General features: G+C 34.2%; 1 long non-coding RNA gene across 1 annotated transcript; it reads right to left on the reverse strand.

Moving 5' to 3' along the window:
• Nucleotides 1-1,465: 1,465 nt before the first annotated feature.
• LOC138334693 (uncharacterized) lies at nt 1,466-3,155 on the reverse strand. Its single transcript, XR_011210137.1, has 2 exons — nt 2,712-3,155; nt 1,466-1,839 (listed from the first exon to the last, which is right to left on the reverse strand). It is a non-coding gene; the product is annotated as an uncharacterized lncRNA (long non-coding RNA).
• Nucleotides 3,156-18,418: the final 15,263 nt, after the last annotated feature.

An 18,418-nucleotide genomic window follows, 5' to 3' on the forward strand; every position in this document is an offset into this window, starting at 1 on the left:
AATGGAATTGATAAATGATGAAATAGACAAGACACATCGTACTATATAGAGACGAAAATGGTTATCTACACTAAATGTACATGTAAATCTCTGGTGATATTTTTTTAAAATAAATATCTCAGACGATATTTGACTTGCCTTGGATAACCATATAACTTGTTTTATAAAGGTCCAAATAAAATAAAATAATAAATCAAGTAAAATAAGCACGGAGAGCAAACTTGACATAATATGCATTTTTGTTCAATGTCATATGTGTATACATGTACATGTATACAGACATATCTATTAGTTAAAAAATCACCATGTACCGCCATAAAGAGTATAAAACTTAATACATGCATGTTATTGTATGTATATTTCTGATATATATGTTGGAAAAGCTCCATGCTCGTTAAAAACATGATGATAAATTTCTGGTGAGACTATAAACATTTGGTTATATGATTTCAGGGATTACAGAAAATAAAAAAAAAAAATAAAAGAAAGAATGGGGTTGAGGTTGCAATAAGGCGGTTTAATGTGTGTTAAAAGTTCTGAATGTCTAACATGCAATTATGTACTGTATATATTTTCTGATAATGTAGATAATGAATACAGCTCCCTTGGTTAAATTTGTGATGTACATGTACATGTATATGATAGCTTGCCAATGAACCATATAGCTACCATATAATATGATGTCCAGCCGTGAATTTGCCTCTAAATCAAATGAATCAGAAACATGTATAATGAAAGACCTATGTGTTTCTTATACAATCATATTCATGCACAAATAGCACATTCTGAGATATACAATGTACATTGTATAGTGTACATGTACACATATTGTGCATTGAATTTTAAGTCAATAAAAAAATGACTGGAGTTCAAAATAGTATCCAGTAGTAAATAAGCTGACCATAGCGTGTGATTCTCATGTCATCAGGGTAATTGCAGTAAAATTCATTTTTTAGGTTGTATATAGTCTAACCTGGTGGAAAATCTAACTTTATTAGTTGTATATTGTTAGTTTATTTTTATATATTCAAGCAATACTGATTCCTTTAGTGTGATCTTGCTCCAAACACTAAGTGAAGTTGCTAAGAGCTTATACATGTAGACCTTGATTGACCTGGACTAATTAGAAGTTATTGTCAGTCTATTCCTTTCTAATTCAATCAAAACTTTGCAACTTAAAATAGTCTATAATGAATAATGCAATTTAACAACATGCATCACAGGCTATTGTCTCTACAGATATATGGATATTCTTATATATATGTGCAATCTGTGTATTACACAACAACAAGATTTTTTTTATTACACATAGGGATATATGTATATCTATAGAGCCAAAATCTTGAGATTTGACACTGACTTTTGACCCAAATAACCTTTGATCTAGCTCCAGTCTTGTTTGCTATTTATTTTCTGTATTTGAACATTTCTAAAATGAACACTACATAATTAAACAACTCAGACAAATGACATTTATTATTTTAATTGGTTTACTGTTCATAAATTGGAATTACATCCTTGTCCCATATAAATTATTCAAAAGTTATACATACTAGGTATGTAAACATGCAATAATCATTATTATTCCTTTTTTCATTTGTGTGAAGAAGAAATTAATTTGAAAATATCCTGGTGATAATAGTAAAGAACTATGCTAGGTTTGTTCTGTCCTTCCTTCTTGAAAATAATTTCTTTCTGGTTCATAATGGGTACATTACAAACAGACTTTATTTTTTACTGTCAGTTTTGATCTCAGAGTAGTTGTTTTTCCCTTTTATTTTTGGGCGAGCTGCCATCACATCTTGCACTTCTGTCATCCGGTTGAAGGTCCCATACATTCTATAAAGAAAACATGGAGTAAATGTCAGTTATGTACATAGATAAATACTGTATACATGCATGTACATAATCTTTCAGTGTAAGCCTACATGTAAAACAAACTAGTTCCAATTGTTTTCTGTCAAACACAAATTTATAACAATTACACATCTTTTGAACACGTTTATCAAAATCAAACCTCACTAAGCTTAGATACTAACAAGTTAGTCATTTCTTGAATTACAGGGGTCTAGGCATTTTCATGTGAAGAATAATGGTACTAATTGGTGCCAGAATTTATGAAGCCTAAATGTATTGGACATAATATATAATACATATTGTAAAAAGTCAATTACTATTCTTTACTTACACCACTTGTGATGTATTGGTGTGAATTTAATATAATTAAGACCAGCAGATAGGATAACGAGTACGTGACTAAGTGACTGTAAGTCTAAAAAAATACAATCTTACACACGCGAGCACTGATGAAGTACATTTGTAAGTTTGAAAGTGGCTTCTTTAATACAGTAATATCCATAGCATACAGTAAAAGGATATATATCACTGATATACATAAATACACAAATAGATATCGGAAAAGATATCACACTCCTGACGCTGTAAGCCTGTAACAGTACATGTAGCTACATGTATATCGTACATGTATAACACTGAAGAATGCGATCATCTTTTAAGGAAACGCGCGCGTATACAACATAATACGACTCTATTAATGCTTCTGTTGTAATCCAAGATTAAATCTGTAATATGTTCCCCAATTTATCAACACTTTTCCTGATTTCTAATCTTTATTTTACTATGGTACCAATTCCAAAAAGCGACCAAACACTTATAGAATATAACTGTTACCCCTTCGGGGCCCCACTCACCTTATAGAGACGAAGAGAAGTCAGTTTATGTGGTTTTGGTAGATCATTCATAAATCATAGTTGTTGTCATAGCTCGAATTCGTTTCCATATAATATTCTCAGCAATTCACAACATTTCTTAGTTTAAATAATTTCCTTATTCACTTCGAATCAGCAGTTGATTCTAAGCCGGCGAGCTTTCACTGCAAAGCTCGCTCCATTGCGGTAAACAACTTTTATTTCCGGACATGCGCAAAGTAGCATTTCTAAGCTTTGGGGGCGTTCACTTTTGACTTTCTGTCGGACCGCGCATAAGTCTAAAATAAAATTTTGTATATTTATATCTTTGGACCTCTTAACTTTCTAGACTTGTAATTTGGGGAAAGTTCATAACTTTTTAGGGCTATTACACCATATCTTGTCATTGTTTGTTTTACGGACCCTGAAAGATACGGATCATGCGGCTTTAAGCTGACAAATTATCTATTAATCCAAATTAATGGAGTCGCCCGAAAAATCACAAAAAATACTTAAGGATGTATTCTGCTGAGGGGTCAAAAATTTCTTGTAAATACACTTGTTTTCTTATGACTTTTTTTGAGAGAGGGGTTATTGACAAACACAAAAATGTAATAAAAGTATATGTTGGTTTGCTTGTTTTTTCTCTAAAGCTTCTTGAAAATGCCAACTTATTTAAACTTTTTTCATCAATTTTTCATGAGAAATTCAATTATGAACAACAATTATTAAAATAAACGAAATATCAGGTTAATTTTCTTCTTCTTCAAATTGATTCATTACTATGTCATTGACAAAGTTTGAGCAAAAAAATGTTAATGAAAATGCATGTGTTGCCATTTGTTTCTTATTTTCTTCCGGGTATGGTTGACTATGTATCACATGATTTAAAGATGCTCCACCGCCGACAAATGGTATTTTTTCACTATGAAAAACAGAAGAAGACGATTTAGTATTTTTTCTTCAGTTACAAAAGTTACTTACTTTACACCATTACCAACATTGAAAAGTTTGAAATTCTAATTTTACTTCAAGTTAAAAATATGAAAAATAATTAATTGCATCCCGAAAAAATTCCGTTGCACTATATCCTATATGGAATGAAGTACTGATTGCGCATGCACCAACGGCAAAATAAATTATTTTATATTATTTTTTGTGTTTATTAGAGATATATATACACGATAATACACCAATTATCGTTCAAATAATGTATATCATTTATGCTATGTCGGCGGTGGAGCATCTTTAATACATTATTTTAGCTTTTAAACTAAAATTTATCCAAATTGTTGTAAAAACATCTACATTTTTTTCATATGAAGAGACCTAAAAGAACAAATATTTGAAAAAAATAATACGCTAGTGTTGAAACTTTAGAAATAATGATGAAAAAAGTGAAAACCCAAAAATTACAGAGTTAATTCCCCTGGCCCGATTTACCAAATACATTGCTATTCATTTGGGGTGCATCCAACTTAATGCAAACATAGCAACAAACATTTTTTATTTTTCCAAAATAGAAATGGTATATATATAGTTAATTAATTTTTTTTCAAAATTTATCTTATTTTTTAGATACAAATAGAGGACATTAAAAATCATATATAATAATAAATTTTGCCACTTTTAACATGACTGACAGAACCACTTAGAAAAGGTCTTGGTTATAATATTCATATTTATTTTACATACTATTATGTAAGTATGTTGAATAAATTAATTTAATAAAAATGTCTTTTTACAGTTTTTTTTTTTTAAATTTCACCTACATGTAAATGAACATTTTATTGTTTTCACAAGAAGAATGGATGGTGTAACGCATTAACTATTTAAATTGGGATCCACGATTGGAACCCTTGTCTTGTCATGTATTTGTCTGCTCCTCTTATATTACACATGTACAGTTCATGTCTATATATCCAACATGAAAGAATTCTGCATTATTGATTGATTTATTTCACAATAGAATTTCACCTGATAACATACGCCAGGTATATATACCTCTTTCATATTATGTGTATGACACATGTCCAAGAAAATTTTACACCATTATGATAAATTAATTGTTAGAATACCAATACTGAAAATGATTTTGGTCACAGAATTTTCGTTTCCTCTTGTACACACATATTGAACACAAATTTGCTCCTGGAGTGGTTCCTAGTCGAATAATACTGTGATGTGCCTGTAGCCATTCTGTAAAAAAAAATATGAGAACATATATGTACAGATGTATATCATGTAGGCCTTTCATGTGCCAAAGAAACATGATTTGTTACTTTCATAAATTTTACAACAATATCAGTTCAGAAAAAAACAAGAGATGAACAAGTTTTCATTCTTTTCTTAATACCCTACCCAAGTATCATTTATCAATTATAGACCTAAATCTGATAAATGAATGCGTGCACATTGTACATGTACTCAACTGTACTTGAACTGTATGTGTGGAGGGGCTGATGGGGATATTACCTGTGTGCAATATATAATATTTTAGCTATAGAATAAATAAGTGTTTTACACATTGTTAATATACTGCATTTGATAATTGCGTTTATAGATAATGTAATAAAAATGTAAATGTACTTACATTTACAATGTACCTTATTTAGTGCCGTCAGTTGGAAGATCTTACCACTTTGAATAACTTGTTAGCCTAAGATATTCTGAACAGTGTCAGTCAGTATTACGTACTAGTACTTAGGGGCAGTGACGTGATATCGATGTAAGACAGGGCTCATTTCCCGCAACTGTATCATCAAACACACTGTCGTAAATTATCAGCATGATCACTCATGATCAGTCAACATTCCAGGGCAGCTGTCCAGTTGACAAGTTAATAATCATGACTCGACTGCCCGACTGCAAGTTGGTCTGTCCGTCTAGTCACCAGTCAGTTTGCTATTAAATAAAGTTCCACGATAGACAAAATCTTGGTGTTTCATGAAAAGTGCACTGACTCTATATTATTCTCCTAGACGTTACTCTCACCACACACATGAAAACTCGACCGACATTGTCTACATTTCCGGTCATTGCGCCGATATACGATATGTCGTAAAATGATACTATTCTTCATTACAACTAAAAACAAACACTTTTGACTTCATGGACACATCACATTAAGTTTATTTTTAACAGTAAACACCTAAATAACCAAAAAATACTTTAAAAATGGTTTACGTCATAGTAATGTTGCTGAAGAGTTACGTCCCTTTACACGGATCAGTTGAGGTCAAAATCCTCACCAGAAAACTACCTTAAGTCCTGGCTTTTAATCGTCAAATCGCTTTCACAAATAATTCAGAAAATTTCACATTGCCAGAGGCCTGATAACAATGCATACCACAGCGAAAACAATATCTCAGAAGTAAATTATCCTCTGATCTACATCAAACAGAAAATGTTCCTTGGTTGACATTTTTTGCCTCATAATCTGCGAGGCAGACGGAGTGACACGTAGGATGATATATATGTTATTATTAAAGATGCCCCACAGCCGACAGAGCACTCGTGTTTAATCGTGTATATATGTATGCCTAACACAAAAAATATATAAAAAATATATTGCTTCTGGTGCATGCGCAGTCAGTACGGTAGTCTATATAGGACATACCGCCACATAATATTTTCGAGATGTGATTACTTATTTTTAATATTTTTTATCTTGAAGTAAAATTAGAACCTAAACCTTTTCAATGGTGGGAAAGGTGTCAAATAACTTTTGTTACCGAAGAAAAATACTAAATCTTCAGCTCATGTTTATGAAAAAAACACCTTTTGTTAGCGTTGGAGCATCTTTAATGAAACAGGGGTAAGGATGAATATGAACAATCGTTAAATATGGTATCTTTTACTCCTAGTCAAAAATCATTTATCGTTAATGCATATATTCTTAAATCGTATGCAATATCGAAATCAAAATCTAATTGAAACATAAAGTATACAAAATGTAAAATACAAATTATTTTCGAAAGGACAATTAGTCTAACTAATATTATAGCATCAAGCGTTTTGTGGATAGCTCATAAAAATGACTCTTTGTTTGATTAAATTTACGTCCTATTAACAGCCAGGGTTAAGGATGGCCTCCCATGTATGTGTTGTGTTGCGTGTATGAAGTGCGTGATTTGGGAGACTGTTTTGTCTTCTTGTATAGTGTAATTATTGTTCTTTTTATAGTGCTATATTACCGAAGCATGCTTTGTAAAGATACTGCATACATTGGAGGCACGCGCTTCAGCTCTGAAGTACTCGTACTTTACAAGTGTGACCAGAATGGAATGTTATAGTGGCAGCAGTCATGCATGACGATGATGTTTTGGCATCGTTTGAAGGAACTGATTATTGCAGGTTGTACCCCGCCCTACCGTACACAATCTTATTAAGTATACCGTTTCTCTGAAACTTGTACTAATATGTACTTTAAAAATGAATGTACGTACGCAGCACGTGCACGATCGTACTTATTTTCGTGTTGAGAACATGCGCACTTATATGTGATTAGTGCTAGTTCACCTAGTTCTGTACCGTTTAAAGCATCGACCCTGAGTCTGGAAGGATATCACCTGGCCAAACACAAAATGATTTCTGTGTAATTTTGAATGCTATTGAGCAAGCAGGTGGTTACCTTCTGAATATAATGGACACCAATTAGCTATAACGTACCACGGAAGGTATTTCAGTATAACTGTACAGTAATGTGATACCCCGACCTACACATTATGTTGTATTATACGGAAAATTATGTGTAAAATTAAATATGATAAAACATGTATTTACATTTTATACTATTTTGTTTCACAATCAGTCATTTTGGTAATACTTACGCCATTTGGATTGTTGTACAACTAGCTATTTTATATTAACTCAATTTAACTGTATCAAAACTGCATTTCAATTTTATTGATGGTGCAATTGATTTCTCATTAGAATTTATGTTTTAAACGCCTTAAAACTGCAACTACTCTCCTCATTCCATGATCGTAAAGTCGTCTTTATTTGGAATATTATCGGGTCTCTTCTTACTAAGTTTGTCATTCCTGATGTCTCCATTGACACCACCTCACACTTGGCTATGAGTTGAGCGTTTGCCCTTGACAGGTAGACAAAGGTATAATTTAAGTGGAAGTTTCTATTCCTGGTGAGCGCTTAGCCTAAATGAATGAAACGACTGGTTTACCCGTTAACATTGTCAGTATAATGTGAATGGGTAAGTGTGCTTTGGCTGCATGTTTCAGTGACATACAACACTATAAAAGGCAAGACTTTCACTATTGCAAGGAACCACACTGTAAACTTTGAGTGTTAAGTTACACCAAAAAAGGTGGCACCACAGCTGCCTCCTTTTTTTGTGCAACGTTACACCAGATTTTTAGGTTACACCACTGGTGTAAAGTTACACCAAAAGAGGAGGCAGCTGTGGTGCTACCTTTTTTGGTGTAACCTTAATCCTAAAAATTTGGTGTAACATTACACCAAAAAAGGAGGCAGCTGTGGTGCCACCTTTTTTGGTGTAAACTTAATCCAGGATAGGTGTAACCTTCATCCAAAGTAGGTGTAACCTTTTTCCTAAATTGGTGTAGCCTTCATCCAAAAAAGGTGTAATCTCATTCAGGATCGGTGTAAACTCATCCCAAATTGGTGTAATCTTCATCCAAAATTGGCGCAACCTTCATCCAATATAGGTGTAACCTTCATCCTCATTTGGTGTAACCTTCATCCAGGATCGGTGTAACCTCATCCCAAATCGGTGTAACCTTCTTCCCACATTGGAGTAACCTACATCCAAGATCGGTGTAACCGTCTTCCCAAATTGGTGGTTCCTGTACACTTGTGTTTATAGCACCATTTACACCTTGAAAAAAATACAAAACAAACCACAAAGCATCTTGTTCTTCTGAAAATTATCACTTAGTAATTTAATGAAGCAAATTTAAGGGACTAACTTTATATAATTATATATGTTAAAATTAAAGAGTCTATAAATTCCTATTTAGGGTATACGTATAACTATGAAACAACAAAGAGGTAAATCTATTTATATCATTATGTCGTTGCAAACTTTTAGCTATGAAATACATTATATATTCCTGTTTGTCAAGTGTATATGGTTCCGAAATTCTTGTTATTTATTGATTGTGTAGATTTAACAAAAAAATGTAAATTCATTAGAGAGTCATAGTACAATGTATCTGCATTTGATTAATTTGTTCATTATGGAAACATTTACGTGTACAGTACATGCATAATTTTATACATTCTAATACATGTACAGATGAGAATGGGTTTGTATAGTATACAGTCAACGGTTTTCATGTTTGTACATTTCATCGTTGTATATGCATTAAATATCAAAACCTAAATTACTGTCTTTGTCAGTGCCCGTGATACAGTACGCAAGCGATTCTAAATATTATATTTATAAGTAATTTTACATTTTCTAAAACTCCTCTATGCAACCATAAACGCTTCAAAGTTGATAACATAATAACTACTTATCTAAAGCTTATTTTGAAATAATGTACATGTTCTTCCGTTGCAATATGTGTGAGTTGTGAACGATTACATCAAAATAACGTTTGATGACGCCGCCATTTCCTTCTTTGTCTATGGTAAAATGGCGTCATAAAAATTACATGTCTACACTTAGGATCGATTTATCGATAAATATGGCACGGAATATATTTTAGATAATATATATAGGGTGCAAAAATGTCCTTAGTCAGTACATAAAATCTTGTTACGATTGAATGTAAAATTAATTTAGGAATAACAATTAAAAATGTGTAAAATTACTAATAATATACAGAAAAATATTCACTTGCGTACTTAATTAAATTATTATGGCCACTGACTGTACGCTGTACGTAACATGTACATTAATATTGTACGTGAGGAGATAAATTGTTACTTACACAACACATGTACAACCACCAGACTTGATAAAGCCTTTAGTTCCCATAAGTATCCAGCAATGGCTCCCCGTTCTGTCGTGTCTCAGGTACACACTTGGCTTAGTATGACCGTGCTGCTGGTGATACACGACATTACTGATGTGCTTCTGTTGGTAAAATTTATATGCATTGTCATCTTTATAGTGCCTGATCCGGTCTTGACCCCAACCACAATCACTACTGAGATCCACAAAGATATATCCAAACCCGATATCGGGTAGCTGCGACTTGCAACTTGATATCGGAAAAACATCCGGCATCAATAACCATCGTCCTCCTATTTCGAAATGTTTCTTCGTAATCGTCGGTCTCGAGAGGCGATGAATTTAACTGGTCGGCAACTTCGGTTAATTCTAAAAGTGCCCCTTTAGTTTTGTTAGATGTTGTTATTCCCCTCTCTGTCAAATGATCTTTGAGCTGGCCGCCATTTTGTACTGAACATGCCCTAAATAAAGTCCCTTTAGGACTTTGATGTAATGTATCACTTCATGCGATGGTTTGGTGTAAAGTAACACCATTGTGATGTAAGGTAACTCTTCAAACGAAGATCTGGTGTAAAGTAACACCGCTGAGGTGGAGGTGTAAGGTTACCCTTTCAAGTTAGGATTTGGTGTAAAGTAACACCACTGTGGTGTAAGGTTACTGTTACACCAGTGTGGTGTAAGGTAACACTTCAAACGAAGTTCTGGTGTAAAGTAACACTGCTGTGGTGTAAGGTTACCCTTTCAAGTTAGGATTTGGTGTAAAGTAACACCACTGTGGTGTAAGGTAACACTTCAAACGAAATTCTGGTGTAAAGTAACACCGCTGTGGTGTAAGGTTACCCTTTCAAGTTAGGATTTGGTGTAAAGTAACACCACTGTGGTGTAAGGTTACCCTTTCATATTGCGCTTTGGTGTAAAGTTACACCACTGTGGTGTAAGGTAACACTTCAAACGAAGTTCTGGTGTAAAGTAACACCACTGTGGTGTAAGGTTACCCTTTCAAGTAAGAATTTGGTGTAAAGTAACACCACTGTGGTGTAAGGTAACACTTCAAACGAAGATCTGGTGTAAAGTAACACCGCTGTGGTGTAAGGTTACCCTTTCAAGTTAGGATTGGGTGTAAAGTAACACCTCTGTGGTGTAAGGTTACCCTTTCAAGTTAGGATTGAGTGTAAAGTAACACCACTGTGGTGTAAGGTTACTCTTTCAAATTAGACTTTGGTGTAAAGTAACACCACTGCAGTGTAAGATTACACTTTCAAGTTAGGATCTGTTGTAAAGTAACACCACTGTGGTGTAAGGTAACACTTCAAAAGGAGATCTGGTGTAAAGTAACACCGCTGTGGTGTAAGGTTACCCTTTTAGGTGAAAAGTTGGTGTTAAGTTACACCACCGGGGTGTAAGGTAACACTTCAAACGAAGTTCTGGTGTAAAGTAACACCACCGGGGTGTAATGTTACACTTTCAAGTGAGAATTTGGTGTAAAGTAACACCATTTTGGTGTAACGTTGCACACTTACACCAACTTTGGATTGAAGTTACACCAAATTTGGGAAAACAATACACTTTTCATTGTTTGGATTAACTTTACACCAAAAACGGTGTTACCGTTTTTTTACAACTATATTGGTGTTAAGTTACACTTTAAAAACACCATAAATGGATTAAGTTAACACTATAAGTTTACAGTGCACAACACGAATATACCACAGTCTCCAAAAACATAGTATCACAAAGAACCACAACACCAATATACCACAGTCTTCAAAAACACAGTATCACAAGGAACCACAACACGAATATACCACAGTCTCCAAAAATATAGTATCACAAGGAACCACAACACGAATATACCACAGTCTCCAAAAACACAGTATCACAAGGAACCACAACACGAATATACCACAGTCTCCAAAAATATAGTATCACAAGGAACCACAACACGAATATACCACAGTCTCCAAAACCACACTATCACAAGGAACCACAACACCAATATACCACAGTCTCCAAAAACATAGTATCACAAGGAACCACAACACGAATATACCACAGTCTCCAAAAACACAGTATCACAAGGAACCACAACACGAATATACTACAGTCTCCAAAAACACAGTATCACAAGGAACCACAACACAAATATACCACAGTCTCCAAAAACATAGTATCACAAGGAACCACAACACCAATATACCACAGTCTCCAAAAACACAGTATCACAAGGAACCACAACACGAATATACCACAGTCTCCAAAAACACAGTATCACAAGGAACCACAACACGAATATACCACAGTCTCCAAAAACACAGTATCACAAGGAACCACAACACGAATATACCACAGTCTCCAAAAACATAGTATCACAAGGAACCACAACACCAATATACCACAGTCTCCAAAAACATAGTATCACAAGGAACCACAACACCAATATACCACAGTCTCCAAAAACATAGTATCACAAGGAACCACAACACGAATATACCACAGTCTCCAAAAACATAGTATCACAAGGAACCACAACACGAATATACCACAGTCTCCAAAAACACAGTATCACAAGGAACCACAACACGAATATACCACAGTCTCCAAAAACATAGTATCACAAGGAACCACAACACGAATATACCACAGTCTCCAAAAACACAGTATCACAAGGAACCACAACACCAATATACCACAGTCTCCAAAAACATAGTATCACAAGGAACCACAACACCAATACACCACAGTCTCCAAAAACATACGCATTTACTAATCATAACATAGATAAACATGGGAGCCCCGAAATGTTATCAGCAGTTAATACATCAAATGGACGTTACGTCTAATCAACAACAAATTCAACAATTGACAAACAGGTTGTTATGTTTAAATTTATGCTTTTATGATGAAGTAATAAGTAACTTCAAGGATGAAAGAAATGTCTTTAAATTGAATTGCTTATCGGATCGTTCAGTGTTATTTCATTTCACGTTATATTGAGAGTATATTAAGTGATTTATAACTGAAAGAAATTAAAATAATATCTTGATAAAAACGTCATGGAATAAGATCTGGGAACATTAGAACAAGCTTAGCTCTGACTCCATAACGTAACAAAAAACGGATTTTTTCAGTATAGGTTACATATGTGATAATTAAAAGGCATTATTTTTTGAAACGACAATGTTTCACTTTTTATTAAAATGTGTGAGTAATAAATCAGATCTAAAAAGGACATGGATTTTCCTTGTTTCGCAAATTGGATTACGAATTATTTCCAACCATGTTACCAGTAAGTCGAATATCATCCTCCAGGGGTTACTATCACTGTTGTTATATCCACCCCTGGACTATCTCATAGTAACACTACAGGCAACACTAGAATCCTTTGATGGACATCAAAGGAATAGTGTAATGGTATATTTTGGTTGACTGTGTGACTTTGTACTTGGGCGTCACTATCTCTGTAATTTTCAAAAGGAAGGCTTTGCATGCCTGTGATTGGTAAGATTTTTGTCCTCGGAACTAACACCATATATAGTCTATGGTTGGATTTAACGTCAGTAATAGTAATCACTGGAGTATCGAAGATGGATGACTGTCACATGTACATGTATATATATCTCCCTATATCTGTTCTAAGGGCAATAACTCTAACAGTTAACTTCAGAAATAATATTTTTGCTAGTCGCATTCTATTTTAACTCATTCACCTTGTGAATACAATGAAATCTCCCAATTCTAAAACTCATTTAGAACATTTAAGTAATAAGTCAGGGATGTAAGAGTAAATAGCACACTTCAGTATTTGTTATAGGTTACTATAAGTTACGAAATGATAAAATGTACTACTACATTTTGTATATTGATATTGCAGCGATTTCGTGACAAACAATAAAACGCACACCACGTCCCCGCGTTGTTTTCCGTATACAGACCTGGGCAGGTACAATTTTACATGCTCATGCCATGCTTTCAAGACAACATGTAAGTTTCATTTGTATATTTAGAAATAAATTTGAAGACCAAATACTATATAACTGACTGTATTTGCATAAAATATCGAACAGATGATAGTCTGTCTGCGATTTATTGTTTGTCACTTTATCACTGCAATATCAATCAAAGCTGAACCAAAAGTTAAAACTAAAATCTAAATTTTCTAGTCACCAGTGTCCAATAACTCACCCCGATACCTTGTCCTACCCACCGTAAATGGTCATGTACATTTTGTCAAGCTATAAATGTACAAGTTATTCATTCAGGTAGTTGTACATGTATTTAACTGACTCAAATGGACCATCGTACATAACCCTATTTTACTTGAGTATGATACGTTCTGTATGATTTACCTCCCTTACGAAAGCGTAATACGTAGGATGATACGTTTTCATATAGGGATTGGATTTCGCTTTGTTAACCATGCTTGTATAGAGCAATTCCTCTAAGAATATATTGTATGGGGCGCACCCCATATTGAATATAGTCTTAGACGAATTGCTCCATACAAGCATGGTTAACATAAAAGCGAAATCCAATCCCTATATTTACACCCACACGACTTTTTTATTTAAATTTTATGCAATAAAATCTTCATTTGAATGTGACGTATTAATTCAATACAAGTCGGTCGAAACTGGGATTTGTTTGATTATTTACCGTCATATTAACAGCTATGGTCATGTAAGGACGGCCTCCCATGTATGCTGTGTGTTGCGTGTGTTTTTGGAGACTGCGGTATATTCACTTGGAGGAGCTTACTCAATTGAACAGCGAATGATGACTCTTCACGTAAGTTAGAATTATTCATCCGCGACGGCAAAAAAGTTTAATATATTACAATAAGTAAGTTTCAGAGATAATTTTATTTAATCAGATCAGAACTTTATATATATATTCAATTTTGCTAAAAGTTAATATAAAGCGCAATAACATAAAGAATTTGTACTCGGCCAAATTTGTGTGAACTCGGTGACCGTGATTGTGCAGCGAGGCGAAGATGACGCACGCTTACACACTGGAGTTTGCCGAAATTGTCAAAACACCGGCGTTCAAGTAGCTCATCAATGTGTTTGAGGTTGTCGTTTGACTTGACGATATTACATCCTTTGGAGCCATGTGATTATATAATCTACGCTTAGATCCATTGCCATCGATACATGGACACATTTCACTTGTGTTCGATGGATACAAATGTCTTTATTGTGACCGCAACGGTCAACACGTGGATTGCTAGCGGTGTATCTTTTATAATACACATGATTATATTCTCAAAGAACAAAGACAAGAGGATATTCTTATTACTGACAACCCTAAAGACTCGATCGTAGGACGAACACAGACACAGAGGTAATGTTTACATTTGACATCCATCATTTTTAACAAAAATGAAAGCACTGCACGTCGCCCAGGTCGGTATATATTTTCCCGTTTCTTTATACAATTGCTTATTTAAAAATTGTTTGTAGTATTTGCGTATAGTGAACAAGCCTAGTAAGTGTAAATATATACAAATGAGCTCTAACACTGTTATACAATATTTTTTGTATAAGACATGATACAGTGAGACGGGTGGTTTATTCCCCCGATGACAGTTGTAACAACTCACAAGATTTAGCACATTTCTCTGTCATTTGTACTCCTGTTGTGCCTCCGACTCTCACACCATTTTTCAAACTTTCAGTTGCAGACAAAAAGACACAAATAACGATAGGTACTGGAGATACCTTAAAGAAATGTCCGATGTCGAAAGACATATACTTTTTCTGAATTCTAAAAAGCGCTCACTTATCCGTGTCCATAAATCATGTATAGACGTTTAAAGATATACCTCAACCTTTCCTCTCTAAAAAATTCAGGAAACTGCTAACGAGTAAAAAAAAAAAAGATTTTTCTGTAAGAGTGCTATTCTGGGATATTTTTAATTCTTGTCTGAGTTACAATAATTAACACATGTTACATCGTTAAATTCGTAACATAAATGTGCATTAACAATGTGAACTAGTTTTCGATGATACTGACTCTGACACAAATATAAAATCACCAATTTTTATAATAATAATGATAATAGTTGACTTTATTTTCATTCGATTGCACATTGAGTCAAAGACACATGTGATCGAACATATGAAATGTACAGTATTTACAGCATAGTTAATAAACAAACAGTAATTTAATAAAATGAAATCAAAGATATCACAGAACAAGTAAATCATATCACAGATTAAATTATCATATCACAAAAACAAAATCATAATATCACAGTCTAGAAAATTGCTATAATTGTACTCATAAAAAGCCATGCAAACATAAAATCTCATGCTGCAATTATATGTAATGAAATAATAAACACAAATAAGTGTCTTGTATACATATATGCCGATATGGCAAAAATAAAATTTGACAGATTGTATACTAATATAGCATACATTAAAACAAGAAGTAAGTGTTATATGATAACATGAAATACTAAAAGAAGGATTAAAGGTAATAAGAGATGGGTTTTTTTCCCGTGACTCATGCAGGAGGGCATTTCCAATGTGCTAGACCATTATATTTAAAAGAATTTCTGAACTTGGCTGTTTTATGCCGTGGTAAAATTTGTGGTAAAACAAATTTTACCATTGTGGAAGATCTAATTTGAATCGGATGTACATTACTGACTAAGATGTTACAATTTAGGTAGGCAGGACATAAATTATTGATAATGGAAGGCTTCTCGTAATACGAGGTGTTGTGTATGCTGGATGTGTGTAAGGATGTTATAGGCCATGGGCTAGGAGGGTCCCACATGTTAAACCAACCCCCCCCCCCCCCCCAAAAAAAAAAAAAAAAAAAAAAACTCTGAACCAATAATTTTTTTAACCCTTATGACCCACTGATTACAAATCAAAATGTTTACATTGCATAAGTTGGGATGAACTTCGGTTATGACGTCATCAAGATTACCGCCATCTCGAATTTCACTAAATAATGAGAAATAGTCTTAGCATTGACATTTTCCTACCGAAGTAGATAAATGAGGTATCAAAATGACCACAATAGAACCCAAACTACATACATAAACCAATATATGTAGTGATGTCTACGCAGGAAATGAAAATACAAGCTTTTAAACTCAAAAATCGTGATTTTTCAGCAAATTTTTCATACTTGGCTTGAAGTTAACTATAACATTGACTATTGGCGATTTATAAGTAGAAACAAATTAATGTGAAGTTGACAGAATATCTAGGTGGGACAAGTCACAGTTTAACATAATCCATTTTCATATTTGAAACTTTGCAGATTAGCAGCGTCTCAAAAATAATTTTAAGAGCACAACACCTACTGAAAGCGTAACAAATGTAACCTATGATAAGCATGTGTTTCCGTCTATATCATTACAGTTTCCAAAACATTTGTGTCTTTGAAAATGAGCACATTCATTGGTAATTTCCTATGCATAGCATAAGCAAAAATGTCATATGGTTACTACAGTGTCACATATTTCTTTCATTGGATCTTAACGATAACCATTATCGTTGTGCGTGCTTTCTCGCCGCACTGCTCTATCCACTGAAGAGACTCGGCATGTCTAGTAGTTGGTAGTCCAAATCAGAGTAATCGAGATATCAGTATCAAATTCGTCGAAAGCCAGAGCGTCGTCTTCAATGTCGATGAGCTGATGTGACACTGCATCACTAGTGTTGTTATAGCCTGACATCTTTCATGACTCATCCATATGACCAGAGTTCATATCAGGACAACAGGTTCAGAGATGTGGGATATCCCTCAGATTCTTACATTCGTATATGCTGTTCAGACTTCTCCAGCATAATGGCAATTACACAAGATCCACATTCTTCGAATGGTGGAATTGGTTCTCCTTAGCCAATAGCTCCATAATTCGTATGAAGTACCATTCATTAATTTTGTGGACCCTCGTACGACAATTAAATGGCACAGGTAATATCATAGAGGTCATTAATGAGTTAATACATGTTAAATATTTTTCATTGGTCTAACTTTTCCTACTCCCTTGAAGGCGCTGGTTGTGTCGCATCTGGTGTAAAGAGACTATTGAAGACTCTCCAGAAAAAAAGTTCTCTACAGATCTTTCCAGACTTGATAGTGGAACTTCACTGAAGACCTTATTTATGACCTCAAAGAATCCACCTGTGCCATCTATACTCACTGAGGGTTCACAAGAATGAGGAATTGTGCTTCATACGAATTAAGGAGAACCAGCTCAACCTTCGCAGACTGTGTATCTGGTGTCTTTTCCATTATGCCGGGGAAGTCTTGAACATCATATACGGTATGCGATTTACTAGGTTGGACACAGTAAGAGCTCCAACATCCCTGAAGCCGATGTTTCTTATGTTAACTCTGGCCATGGACGGTTGACAAGTTAGAACCACGATGGTAACCCGGTAAAGTAATGTCATATCAGCTCATCGCCATCAAAGACAAAGAACTAGTGAAAGAAATATGTGACACTGTTGTAATCATCTGACATTGCCTTACGTTATACACAGGAAATAACAATGGATGTGCTCGCTCTAAAAGGCACAAAACGTTTCGGAAAGTGTTATGGTATTTACGGAATGACAGGCTAACCTCAGTTTTAATATGATAACATATAGCTATTAGTTGGCGTTTTGCTGTAATAATTCAGTTTGAAACGCTACTAATCTACAAATTTTCGAACAAGAAAATATATTATTTTGAAGTCCCACTTAGATATTCTGCCGACTTTAAATTCCAATTAGTTAAGATCTAAATCGTTAAT

The sequence above is a fragment of the Argopecten irradians genome, chromosome 11 (assembly GCF_041381155.1).
Source record: "Argopecten irradians isolate NY chromosome 11, Ai_NY, whole genome shotgun sequence".
NCBI classification, from domain to species: Eukaryota; Metazoa; Mollusca; class Bivalvia; order Pectinida; family Pectinidae; genus Argopecten; species Argopecten irradians.